Genomic DNA, 13,622 nt, shown 5'->3' with positions numbered 1-13,622 from the left:
CGGGTTTAGGTCATTTCAACCCTAAGGTAATTATTAATGGAAGAAAGCTATAAATAGGGTGTCATTTTTAGAGTTTTAGGGGAGGAGAAAATTCTGGTCGCACCTTATAGAGAAAACAAAACTAGAGAAACTTCTAGGAAATTTTTTTAGTGGAGAATTAGGAGATATAGGGTTCTTAGAGGGCATTAGAAAGGTTGGTGTTGGATTGTTCTTCGATACGATCGTGTTCGCGGAAGTACTAGCGCCCGTTGATCTTTCCAGGCTAAGTAACATTGAAATCACGGCTTTGCAAAAACAGGTAATACTCAAACGGACCTTGAGCTGGTTATGAGAACGTGTGTAAGAAACAGATGACAGTCGTGCTAAAATATTAATGAGAAGTGATCACTTGCTTTGTTTGTTTGTTAGAAGCATAATTACTTTGGATCTTCTATCGATTATAAGTGAACTATCACATCTCGTTCGACTTATGATCATATGCTAAAACTGTTTTTGTCATCATCTGTTCTATGGTGTGAATAAGCTTGTCTTATTATATGAAACCTTTCTGCAGTATTTTCCATTAGAAGCACTAAGGGTTGAGGTTCCCATGGTTCGTGCGACGCGTGCTTTACATCTTAGTCCTACGTTGTCATCTATATTCCATTTTTTTTACTAGGCAGCATATGCACTAGTTTGGTAGTATTCTGTTAGTTGAATAGCTGGTTCTCGATACTGTTTGATGCAATTCACGTTTATCCCCTCTGTGTCCGATAATGATGATGATTGATGAGTGAAACTGAAAATAATAATAATAATAATAATTGATTGGGTAGTAGTAATAATAATTGTTTGAGTAATTGGTTCATCTTGTTTGGTTCTATCATTTTTTTTTATTCTTTTTTGATGCATGAGTTTTATTAAAATACTTAACGGGCCATTACACGAGGGTATATGATACCCAAAGATTCACCAGTTACAATTGGAATGGTATGCCTTGAATCAAAAATAGCAAAACAGTGTAGCGCAGTTTTCGGATCATAGTTGCATCAGGGGTAGATATCGGTGCCGAAGGTCGGAAGCCCTTCGTTCAATGCTTTCCACAAGAAAAGCTGTATTTTTGATGGACACGTCTGAGTCCAAAAGAACTTAGTTGATAATAGGGGTGTTCGATGCTCCTGATTTAAAGTGTTGGTCATGCAAATGCGTTCATGTACTGAGGTGTACTGCCCGAGCGATAATTGTCTATCTCCTTTTTTCTCGTCTTGATCCATCGGGTGCAGTTTACCAGATAAGACATATGTTACTACTGGTAAACTGTCACTAAAGACATACTAGATACTGGAAAATATAACCTGCATGATTACAGACTCAAACTAGCTTACACTAATAAAATAAAAACAGCCTACAAACACTGCCCGGAAAAAATACGACTAGTCCTAAAACAAAAATAAAGTTGGGGTCTAAACAAAACACTGAAAACAAAACTTGGTAAGGTGAGTCTACCGACCTAATGTGCTGCATTTTGTCTTTTTTCCTAGATAAGTAGTATTCTTAAGAGGAAAATCATGGTTAGTGCAGGGTTATCACTGCTGCTGTGGAGTGTTGAAGCTGGTTGTGGCTGAAATTCGAGTACCTTTTTCACATCCCGAAGAAGGTTATGGGGACTGAAATTTCCTTCGCCATCTTCAATATGTATGCATAAGGCTGTCAAACAGATTGGTGAATGTTTGTTGATGCAATTCGTGCGAGTTAATAACACCAAGTTGAATCGTTTAAATCTCATCTAACAATGATACTCGATCTTTATCAAGAGCCATCAGAAGGATCTTGGATTGGAGAGACAAAAGTAACATTTTCCCTATTGGAGTAGCAACTCCAAATTGTCTTTCATAATTAACCAATTTTGATTCACAAAGCTGAGAGCCAACTTAAAAGTTCTCTTGGCCTTACCAAATTTATCAGTAAAACAAAATCTCGCCTCTTGAATACATAAGCGAATTAACAAGCTCACGATAGAGTTGAGCTTCACAAATAAAATAAAATCAAGTCTTCAAAAAAACAAAGGGTGTTCGCGCCCAGCTTGTTGTTAGGCTGCCACCTAAAGAATTGTATGACTGAGTATTTTAATTTATTAATAAAAAAATATATTTAATTAAAAAAAAATACCTTTTTATTTTTTTTTAATACTCAAAACAAACCTCTTATATTTAATTAATAGAACGCCTTACAAAATTAAATTGAAACGGATAGAACTCATCCCAATTCGAAAACCAACATATAGAAGCCAAGCAATATGATTACCTGACTTGAGAAGAGGCAAAGATCGACATCAACAACAGATCGGAAGATTGAGAGGATTAATCGATGAGAACAGCCATAAGAGAAGTATATTTCCGCACAACCACATCCCAGCAGCAATTAGAGATGACAAAAACCCATCTATCATTGTTATAAAAAGGTATGAGGTTTGTGTCCATGATAGCTAGGGCTATCAGACAGACGACGTTTAACGGGGATCCCGATCCGGCGGTGGGAAAGTTCCGGATGGAGTTTTTGCTTGGACGGCTGGGAAACTTTAAACTTACGGTAAAGTTACGGTGTGTGGGTGAATTGAATTGGGTTTTGATTTGTTCTTTACACAGCGAGAGAAGGAGAGGCAGACAGAGCCAGAGAGATGGTTTCCTATTTTTCGTTTCCTTCGATGAGCTACCTGAACAATGTCAATCCAGAAAAGCGAAACATGTGTTTGATCTTCTCTTATAAAAATAAGAGATATGAAGAACATATATGAGAAGAAAGATGGAGACTTGGTTAATAAACCCAAATATTAGGGTTGCTGGCTTAATCGTAGGCTTATCTCCTGTTTTTATATTGATGTTTTTATATTTGTTTATCAATACCTAATTATGCTTGGTCAATTCTTCTTTTGATTGAGAAATTTAATCGGTGAATGTTTTGATGTTTATGCCTTTCTTTTGTTCTACTTATTAAGGTCTAATTATGCTTGGTCAAGTCCTCATGTGTGATTTTGTTAATTGATTTTGTTTTTGATATGTCAAACAATGTTATGCCCTATCAAGTTTCACTGGGATTAACAATGTCAGTTAACAATATGATTTTGTTAATTAATTTTACAGTGTTTTTTTTTTTTTGGTATGCAATGTGCCAGGATGGGAAGATAAGATTCATGTTTGCAAGTTCAAACTGATGGGTATACCACATATGCAAAATGTACATGAGCCCACTGAAGTTGGGGGACAAATTTTCCCATGGAATCTTCCACTTCCCAAGTTTGTGAGGAAGGTTGGACCTGCATTAGCTACTAGATGCAGTATTGCACGAAAACAATAGAGCAAATATCATATTTGCATCTATGTGGCACAGTTGATCATGAAGTAGGTCTTCTCAATTCATTTGCATTAGTTTATTTTTCTTTCTTTGAATGCTTGCTTTAATCTTTTTGATTCGTTATTCTTCATTGCAGTATGGCCTTCCCAGGACTGGTGAGGCACTTGCCAGTCTATGGATGTCGACAAGGTATGTTTTCTTATATCTGACGAAGCATGTGTAAATTGAATCTTATAGCATCCAAATGAAAATGAATTGTATTCTCGGCATAGAAAATTGAGACCCCTTTTGCAGCAAATTTTATATGAAAGATATCTTGATTTTGTTTGTACATAGATGGAATTGTGTTGATCTCGACAAAACAATTTCTCATCTATATGCAATTTGAGTAGTTAATTTTGTACGTCACACAGTTTCTTTTGTTGGAGACAATGAAATAAATTCTTTCTAACAACCATACTATAAGTTCTGTATTATATGATTCAGATGTTTTCCCTTTGTTTTGTTAAACAAAACTTGGAAGGCAACAAAAACTAGAGTTTCTTTTGTCTTCTCTCTTTCGTTTTTATGGATGAATCTCCCTTCAGAAGTGCATCTTTTATCCACCGTGTATTATAAGTCAGCCCTTTTATGGTCTTGGTTCTTTCTCACCCACTTAAGTAACAGTCTTCAATACATGCATAGGCATAACCACGATACCGCTAAAAAAATAATACAATAGAAACTATGTCCTCGATCATTCTCTTGAAATTTTCTCTTTAAAATTGTTATCATGTGGTACTGCTTTCCCTGCAGTTTGCATTGTCTGCTGGGAACCGTTATTTACTCATGATGGCAATGAGGAAATGCACCTGCACATCTTTAGCGGTTGTTGTCATTCCTCACTTATCTTCCCTTTTTGTTTTACTTTCTTTATACTTTTCCTTAGATATATTTTAATTTTGCCCTTAAATATGGACATCTGCACACATACTGTTCGAGTTGGCGCATGCATTTAACAGTTCACATTTATTTTCGGTGGTAAGGACGGTCAAATTAATCGAAGAACTAGGTTTAAATATAAGGGTTTGGGAATTTCAGTTTCTAAGAGCAACTGCAGTGGACGACTAAACCCAAATATTTGGTCTTTTGGACAAACGTAGTGGGACGTACTATCGATCAAATTTTGATCAACGACTAAAGCCCAGACTAAATTTGGTCGCCGACCAAGACCAAACCCAAATATAGTCGAGCGTTGATATAATCTCCGTTTCACAACGGGCGTTGATATAATCTCCGCTTCTCAACGCGCGTTCGTAAAGAATTCGTCCAACGAACAGGCGGGTATATAAACTTCGCCTGTATGGGACGTTGATTAAATGTACGCCTGATGGGGCGTTTGTGAAGTTAACGCCTGACTCCAGGCGGTGATAAAGTTAACGCCTTAATGGGACGTTGATAAAGTGTACGCCTGATTCCAGGCTTTGATAAAGTGTACGCCCCATGAATGATTGAACTTGTACATAATTCAAATTTGAAGTGTGAAAATATTGGGGAAGAGCAAATATTTTGCATCTTATGCTTCCACGAAACTAAATGTTTTCATTTTGGTTTCTAGGTCAAGTGCAACATGTCATAGCTAATTTTGTTTTTGATTTCGCATATAACACCAAATGAATGTTGGAAGCATCACACAGCAAAGGTAGAAGTAACCATAGTTTGGAGGGCGAGGAGTACAAAGTACAGACAACAAGCTTTTCAAAACACATCCTATATACACGTCTCATGGGGCGTTGATTATACAAACGCTTGGCTTCGAGCGGTGACTTTACGTACGTCCCATGGGGCGTTGATTATACAAACACTTGGCTTCGAGCGGTGACTTTACGTACGTCCCATGGGGCGTTGATTATACAAACGTCTCTTTTCCCGGCGTAAACTATAAGAACGCCTCGTATCGGGCGTAATCTTTACCAACGCCCCACGTCGGGCGTAATCTTTATCAACGCCTTAATTGGGCGTAATCTTTATCAACGCCTTAATTGGGCGTAATCTTTATCTACGCTCCACAATCAAACGAACATTATACGTTCGCTCGACTAAATATAATCGCCTACCACTACGCCACACGACGTCCTAAACTCAAATTTGGTCTTTTTTTTTAGTCTTTGGTCTTTGGTTATACTCGCACCACTGTGGACGCTCTAAGAGAACCAATCAAATTTCACTTTCATAGACGGTTTGGAAATGTGAATTTTTTTCGTTTAGTTTTACAGTTTTTGTTGTTGATACTATTTTATTTATGTTGATTTTATGGTTATTCTGAATTATAATTTTACATACTTTCTCTTTATTCTGTCTGAACTTGACTTTGTGTTGTTAACCTGTTTTTGTTGGATATTCCCAGTTTTCTTTTCCTGAAATTTTGAATACTGGAGGCCCCTAGGAGGCACAAATAGCTCCATTTGAGAGGCTGGCACTAGTGAGAAGTTGAAACAAATAGCTCCATGGAAAATGCCCTGTGTTAGAAATAAGAATAATACGAAGACAGCAAAATTAGAGTGATGTGACAGTGAACCATCTTTGCTGGTAAGAGTGAGCCATCTGCAGTGTATTCTTCTCTACTATTGTTTCTATATTTTGTTTCTAGATTATAATCCGTATTATTTGAAGTAGTATGCTTCAATATGAAGAATGAAATCATTAGTTCAACATAACAATTGATTCTTACTCATGAATACAATGTGTGTTATCCCTTGCCGTTTCTGGATGAAATTACAGTGGATACACGGTTTCATTTGAGATAAACGGTATATATATAGAAACATGGGTTTTATAGAATAAAACAATTGTGTTAATTTGACCCTGTTTATTCCAGACAGGTTTACAGGTGTGTCAATTCTGCTCTGTATGTGTTTGAGATGCAAAACATTGGCAACTCAGATTTGCATTATTGTTGATAGGTGGTTTATTATTTTTCTGAATGCATTTGATGGTAATGGTATTCCTTCGCGATTGCATCAATTGAGATGCTCGGAAACTGCTTTTTGAATAAACTTGGAAGATATTCAACAGTAGATAGTAATTTCCTCATAGGTGATTTCACCAAGTGTGATGATCGTAGTACCATTCAACTTGGCAAATCTGTTGGTAACCTGTATGAACTGTCTTCACTTCGATATAGAAAAAGCTTCTTCTAGGCAAGGACGAGACGGTTCGTATGGGTTACTAGCACTTGCGGTTCACCGAAACTTTTTCATAGTTCAAGGTATGCTGCTTAATAGAAACTTTATCGACCCAATGGATAAAACATTACAATGTTCGTAGGAAAACTCACTTCACTTCTATCACTTTTATGCAACATGCATTTGGTTGTTCAGTAGTTAATTATACATATCTAAGTTTCAAATCTTCTTTTTCGTCTGAGTTGGATAATTTATGATTTCCTTTCTTCAATTTTTGGGCTTTGTAGGGGTTCAGATGAAATCTGGAGGTACTTTAACACCACCACCCTGATTATTTTGTGAATGAACTATTTCCCCGTCCATACCAATTGCCAACACCACTACTACGCTTTCCAGATACTCTATGAATGTTATTCCTGAACTGGGGGTACTTTACAGGTTGATTATCTCTTACTCTCTCCTAATGTATTTGTGTAGTATCTTTTATGGACAGGCTATTAATATTAGCTGCATAAAGGTACTGAGTTTGATGAGATCATTCCACTATTTGAATTGCTATTAGAAAAGAAGATCAAGTAAAACATAATTATACCCTGATTGATTTTTGGTTTTTCTACCGTGCCTAATTTATTTTCCTTATTCTAAGTTTTGAAATTGAATTTGTTTTTGTGATTTCAGCGTCGAAGAAGAACTTATGTAGCATTGCCATTCAGCAGTCGAACAGCTTCAACATAACAATTATGAAAACAGTGGTGGCTTAAATTGTTGATTTTTCTGTTTGATCCATATCAATCATTATATTTTTATTCAGTTGTTCTTCATGTAACACACCAAGTTGGATTACAATAAAATAAATTTACAAACTCAACCCAATTTCATGTAGGTTGTTATGCCAGTTTTTGTCACCATTTCCAAATATCGGTGAAAGACCAAAAACAAATGTTTAGATATTTCGGATGTTAGAGATAATGACCGGTTTATTGCGCCACCTGCCAAGTAAGTTGCCGCAAATTTATTCGATTTTAATGCAGTTCGATCAAATTTTATCTTTATAGCTCGATATATTGTACTTGGTTAATGTGGTATGTTATACATCATTGATTAACGGGGCTGAATATGATCATTGCAGGTAACAAGTAGTTGGATGGCTACCGGTTAGATCATATTGGACAAACAATTTGCAAGTAGAGAAGAACATCGAAGGAGAGAAATCATGAATTATTATGTGAAATTTAGCATGGATGGAGCTCGTCACCTTAGAAAGATTGATCTTAAAGTTTACGAGGGATATCAAAAACTTCTCAAGGGATGATATCTTCAAGTTCAGTATGATTCATTATTTTGAGAGTCAAGGCTACAATAGTTCAGAATTCTGTACCTACTTATGCAAACAAAGATGATCCCTGGATGCCGGTTGGAGATTTCCAAAAGTACTCATCGCATCATGTGAAATATTGAAAATCATGAGAGGGTCAGAAGCTAGAAGTTCAGATTATTGTGCATATAACGGAAATAATAGTCAAGAAGCAAACAAATCATTCAGCAGCAGCTTGGGTTCTCCTAGAAGAAATAGAACAAGAGGTTTCTTTTTTTTTTGAATCCACAAGGCAAGAGTTGAAACTCTCCTTCCCCTATCTAAAGGTGGCTTCAATAGCTGACACATAATAATGCATGGTGAGATTTTTCTTTTGTCCTATTACCTTTTCCTTCTCATGATATCCTGTTTTCGAATTGTTGAACGACGGTGTGTTCTAGATTCTAGAGTTGAAGGAATGAGATGCATCCATAGTGTGGTGTATTATGACTTAAAATTCGGAAAAATATGAAACCTAAAGTTTTATAGATTTTGTTTTAGTTAATTTGTATCTCTTTTCACCTGTCTTTAATTAATCTCAATCTATGTAGATGAGATGTTCCAAGCCAAGAAGTTGCAAACAAATAGATGCATCCACATGTATTATGTCATAGATATTCCATTAATTCTTATAAAATTATAAAACTCAGTTTCATTTTCGCATTGATGTTCTTTTCCTTGAGCATGATAACATATTTTTCTCATCAGTTCCAAACAGAAAGAAAAACTTGGGTCCGGAGGACAAAGGAAAGTATGTTTGTCACTACTACATTGGCAGGAACAGAGATAAGTTCTTAAGTAAATATAAAAGAGTGATTAATTTATTGTATAGTTTGGAATTTGTTAGCATGACTCTGTTATTTTGGAAGTTGTTAGCATGACTCTGTTATTGATTAAGGATCTGATTTAGCTGATATTAAACATTTAATGTAAGATGCTCGATATGCAGTTGGAAATTTCGTAGTGGGTAAACTTCAACTGACACATGCCTTCGCAGAATAATGTTTCCTCTCCTTCGCCAATTTTCGGTGGAGGTCCCTTAGTGGGGTTTATCCAACTTTCAAGAGCTCTACCCTTTACTTTGTCAAAGCTGAAAGGCTATTCGTGAAAGGTTGTTCATGAATTGTTTCTAAAGATACTGTGTACCTGCTATAAGTAAGTGGTATGTAAATTCTCTGCTTGCTGACCTTTATGCCTATGAACGATATGTGCTTAAGTATCACTATATTAAATCCCTTAAATCCCACTTGCATTAGGTATGATACTTGTCGTCTTAGGTCAAATGGAAGAGCACATGGTTCTCAACCATGTTTTTGTGGGTTCGACTCAGATGACACTGTTATTTGAGTTTGTAAAAGCTTACATACTTCTTATGGCGATTTTAAAGGTCCAAAATATCTTAAGGTTTTGAAAAAATTTCAGGCACTAAGTCCAGTGGTTTGGTCCATAGCTAAAACAGATTGCTTTGGTTTGGTCCTCGCTAGGAGGGGAGGAAATAAGTCATCATTTCTTATTTCTTTGCATTTTTTTCTTCTCTTCTCTATATTCTTAATAGATCACTATAGCAACCATCTCTTTCTTGATTGTAAAAATAGTAAGCTTTGGTAATTGTGAGAATTGAAGTCTAAGAGAATTACTTTTTCGAGTGGGATTTAATTTGTGGGTATCAAAAGGGTGATGATCTGAGGGAGAAAATCGTGTTTATGCACTGAAAATTTAATTTGTAGGGAAGGAGAAAGGTCACAAGGCCTTCTATTAGCAGTATGTTTAGCAGTATAGTGTTTATGGGTTGGAAATTACTCCCCCTTGATTGTGATAGTCTGATTTGGGGTGATGCTAAGTTTGCCAGCGGAAGAGATGACAGGCATTTCGAGAAAGAGGGGACTATACTCTGTGCTGCATCTGACAAACTAAAGCAACTACCTTTCCATGAATGTGAATTAAGGCTCAAGTGAGTGTTCTTAGATTCGGGCATATGTTGATTTAAGCTTGAAGTGACTTTTCGCAGGTTTACCACGGTAATTCTTGCTGAGAGATATGATTTATAGATACTTGAATATGGGTAGAGTAATGGAGTGTTGATCCAATTCTAGAAGGTCGACCTGTGCCACTTTCGTAAAATCCGAACTTTAAGGAGAAAATGCTCTTACATTTTCGTATTATAGTTTCTAAAATATCACCAACCAGAAGTTTTTAAACCATTTAGGAAAGGCTATGACCATGATGGCCCTGTACTAGCTTAGGATGTGAATGATGTCTTCTTTGATGTCTTTGAAAGTGGATCAAGCGCAGTCGCAGCAACACCCACCTCAGTTGAAGAACACAATCTATCCGCTGGGCAGAATGTGGTCGAAACCAACGAGACTCACCTTGGAATTGGGGGCACACCAGCACTAAATCTGTGTACACAATCTAAGAAAATGTATATAATTAGTCAATCCTCCCATTAATATTTCAATTAGACAGAATAAATGAATAATACATTTTATATTAGTTTTTCTGTATGATTCGGTGGCTTTCTAATATGCAATGTGTTTTATGTTGTACCATTGGATGTAATTTCATGTTTTCATTGAATGAGTTGAAGTACTGTTTATACTGTTAGGAGTAAACCAATGGCGTTCTGAAAAAGAGTGTGGTGCCAAAAAAGTGGTTGCAGACGAGTCGAGACACCAGAATTAGGACTGAACCAGTGGAGTTGTCGACCTCCAGTATGGAATGACGGCGACACGATTATCTTGGCTAACAACTCCTTTGTTGATACCGCAGGATGCTTCAGATAACAACTCCTTTGCTGATAACAACATACTTAAGCTGCCTATACAGGTTGAGTGTCAATTTAAATTGTTTGAAGAATCTGGAAATGCAGAACTCTTGAGAGTTTTAGAAATCTTCAAGACTTCATGCGCCATTGTCAAGAAACACCAATGAAATCACAGTACCATGAACTACACCAAGCAGAATATAAGCCTTCACTAGGCCATAATCAACTCCTTAAATATACCATTTGTTTATAAAATTGTCTAAATCTAGGCACCACAGATAAATTTAGATCTTGCATACAATCGGAAAAGATTATGGTAGTCACCTAAGCATGGGTAGTGATAATGCTAAACTGAATGAAGTGCACATTGTGGGGATTTGGTCTTCCTTTTGCACGATTTCTGATTACCACATGATCTGGGTGGGAATGAGTTGTTTATCAATCTCATTAATGCTCTCCCAGGTGAGCTGTTTATACATTTTTAATACGTCATAAAACAGATAGGAGGAAGATCAATGATTTCCTATTTTCAAATCCGCGTATGAAACATATGCATCAAAATGAACCTGATAGCACCGTTGTTTTTATTCAAGTATACATACTTTAAGGTTGCTATGTAGGACTTAAATATGTATACCCAAAAATGGAGAGGTTGAACCGGGGTCGTAAGGCCCCGGAGATACTTGGTAAAGAGATAAAATATCTAGATCTAGGAACTAATTGATTAATCTAGAACGATTTTTTGGGACCAGTCTTTTTTTCGGGGACCATTGTTTTATTTTGGATAAGACATTAGAAGTAAATCTAGGTCACCCCTAATCTAAATATTTATATTAATATCAAAATAATCCTCCTGATTATTTTTGTATAATGATTAGTTAATGTGACTAATCATTGATTAAGGTTAAATTAATAGATGATTGTATTTAAAAGAAATAGAATTATTGAGTGACCAAAGTAATAGAAGAAGAAGAAGAAGAAGAAGAAGAAGAAGAAGATGGAGAAGAAAGTTATTTTGAGATGGGTAAATATGGAGAAAAAACATTCTCTCCGTACCGAAATATGCTTGTAACTTAGTGAATGTTGTTATAAATGGTCTAAAATATCGTCAAAATCAAAATTGTAACAAAAAATTTCAACCAAGTCAATAAAGTTCGGTTATATTATATGAAGAACATGTAGTCGAACTTTCTGCAAATGTAGTTCGGTTAATAAATCCAAAATCACAGGCAACCGAACCAAAGCTTTAATGGAGTTTTTGTTTCTGCAAATGTAGTTCGGTTGGGACATTTTTTGCAACGTAACCGAACCCAAAGTTCGGTTGAGACATTTTTTCGCGACGAAACCGAACTTTTTTGCGACGTAACCGAACTTTTTGCGACGTAACCGAACTCAAAGTTCGGTTGGGACATTTTTTGCGACGAAACTGTACTTTGTTTTTGCGACATAATTGAATTTTTGCGACGTAACCGAACTCGAAGTTCGGTTGGGGCATTTTTTTGCGACGAAGCCAAACTTTTTGCGACGTAACCGAACTTTTTGCGACGAAACCGAACTTTTCTCTGGAAAAATAAAAACCTCCATTAAAGTTGAGTTCGGTTAGTTCGATAAAGTTTTTCACATAATTCCTAACCGAACTTCTCTATACAACTTCCATTTTCAACTCATTTTGGTGATTACTTCTCATTTTTTTCAACCAAAAACGATATATATACATATTTTGATGATATATATGTATATATATATAGAGAGAGGTGGTGGTGGTTGTTGGTGGTGGTGGTCGGAGATGGTAGGTGATGGTCGGTAGTGGTAGCGGCGGCGGTGGGAGGAGGTGGTGGTTATTTATATATGTGTGTGTGATTATTAGGTTAGTTTTAAATTAAGTTAGGTTAAGGATAGGTTAGTCATTTCCACATTTTAGGACACCCCTTATAACTATAGAGAAAGTGGCCTAATAAGACCATGGTTCCCCAAAAAAAAACCATGGTCCCCAAAAAACCGTTCTTAATCTAACAGCAACATCAGGCCGACAAACCGCCGGATTAGCTAGAAATTGTCGAAGAAATTATGGAGATGGGTTGGGAGGCGCGGCTAGGGTTTTTTGAGAGAGAGAAAAAGTTTTTTTTTTTTCTCAGATGATTGCTTAGTTAGCAATCTTCGTTTATATCATGGTGTCACAATAATAATAATAGTTTCTCAATAACGGGCCCTAACTCAGCTGGTCAACCCCGTTCTTCAAAGGTGATGCGTTCCAGGAGGTCCCAGGTTCGAGTCTTCGATGGCGTAACATTACAGGAATTAAAATGGAAGGTGTTGTTAGCTTGCCCCCCTTGTGCCACAATCTCGCCCCCCAGTCCGCCGTTTCGGCTCCCCTTGGCAAGGTTACCCATGAGGCCCGATGGTAGGCTAGCACAGCAACCTGTTCAATTAATGTAGTAGTATGTCGTTGGAGCCTAGCTTGTTAGGCTTCCAACTAGTTTCATGTAATCATCGTTCTCCCATTAATAGAAAAAATGTATAACAATAATAATAATAATAATAATAATAATAATAATAATAATAATAATAATAATAATTGTGATAATTTTGGTGATAATAATTTTAGTGATAATAATTCTCTTGATTTGACCGGGTTTTGTTTCCATTTTCCAGGATTGGTGAATTGCAATTTAACTTGATAATTTAATTGGCATTTATAATTGTATGATTTTATTTCATCATTTGTTAGTACTAATTGGAACCCTAAAATCCCGATTATAAAGTAGAGGCCAATTTTCGGATTAGAAGGGCTAGGTGCCTCACACCTTCCTACCATGTATCTTGATTCCCGGACTTTTCCTCTGTTTTGGACCAGCGTTTTATCTGGGTCCTAACTCCCTAAGTTGGATGGCGACTTCCCCCTTAATAATTTTCCACGTGATTCCCATTTCGGATATTTTAGAGATCCTAACCGATTCGACGGTATCTATAGTGGCGACTTCACTGGGGACTTTGAGAATCTAACTCGAAA

At 36.5% G+C, this 13,622-nt stretch overlaps 1 long non-coding RNA gene across 5 annotated transcripts; it reads left to right on the top strand.

Annotated features, from left to right (window-relative positions):
• The first annotated feature begins 2,194 nt into the window (after positions 1-2,194).
• LOC113281651 lies at positions 2,195-10,855 on the top strand. 5 transcript variants are annotated; one of them, XR_003326299.1, is made up of 9 exons: positions 2,195-2,829; positions 3,152-3,377; positions 3,467-3,519; positions 5,717-5,898; positions 6,782-6,932; positions 7,173-7,490; positions 7,624-8,168; positions 8,557-9,010; positions 10,454-10,855. It is a non-coding gene; the product is annotated as an uncharacterized LOC113281651 (long non-coding RNA). The 5 variants fall into 5 exon arrangements; XR_003326298.1 differs by lacking the exon at positions 10,454-10,855 and having other exon boundaries at positions 8,557-9,036; XR_003326301.1 differs by lacking the exons at positions 8,557-9,010; positions 10,454-10,855 and having other exon boundaries at positions 7,173-7,246; positions 7,378-7,490; positions 7,624-8,334.
• The last annotated feature ends 2,767 nt before the right edge of the window (positions 10,856-13,622 follow it).

Source organism: Papaver somniferum, chromosome 5 (genome assembly GCF_003573695.1).
Source record: "Papaver somniferum cultivar HN1 chromosome 5, ASM357369v1, whole genome shotgun sequence".
Taxonomy (NCBI): domain Eukaryota; kingdom Viridiplantae; phylum Streptophyta; class Magnoliopsida; order Ranunculales; family Papaveraceae; genus Papaver; species Papaver somniferum.
The sequence above is the reverse complement of the archived record's forward strand: the minus strand, read 5'-3'. Positions and strand labels throughout refer to the sequence as shown.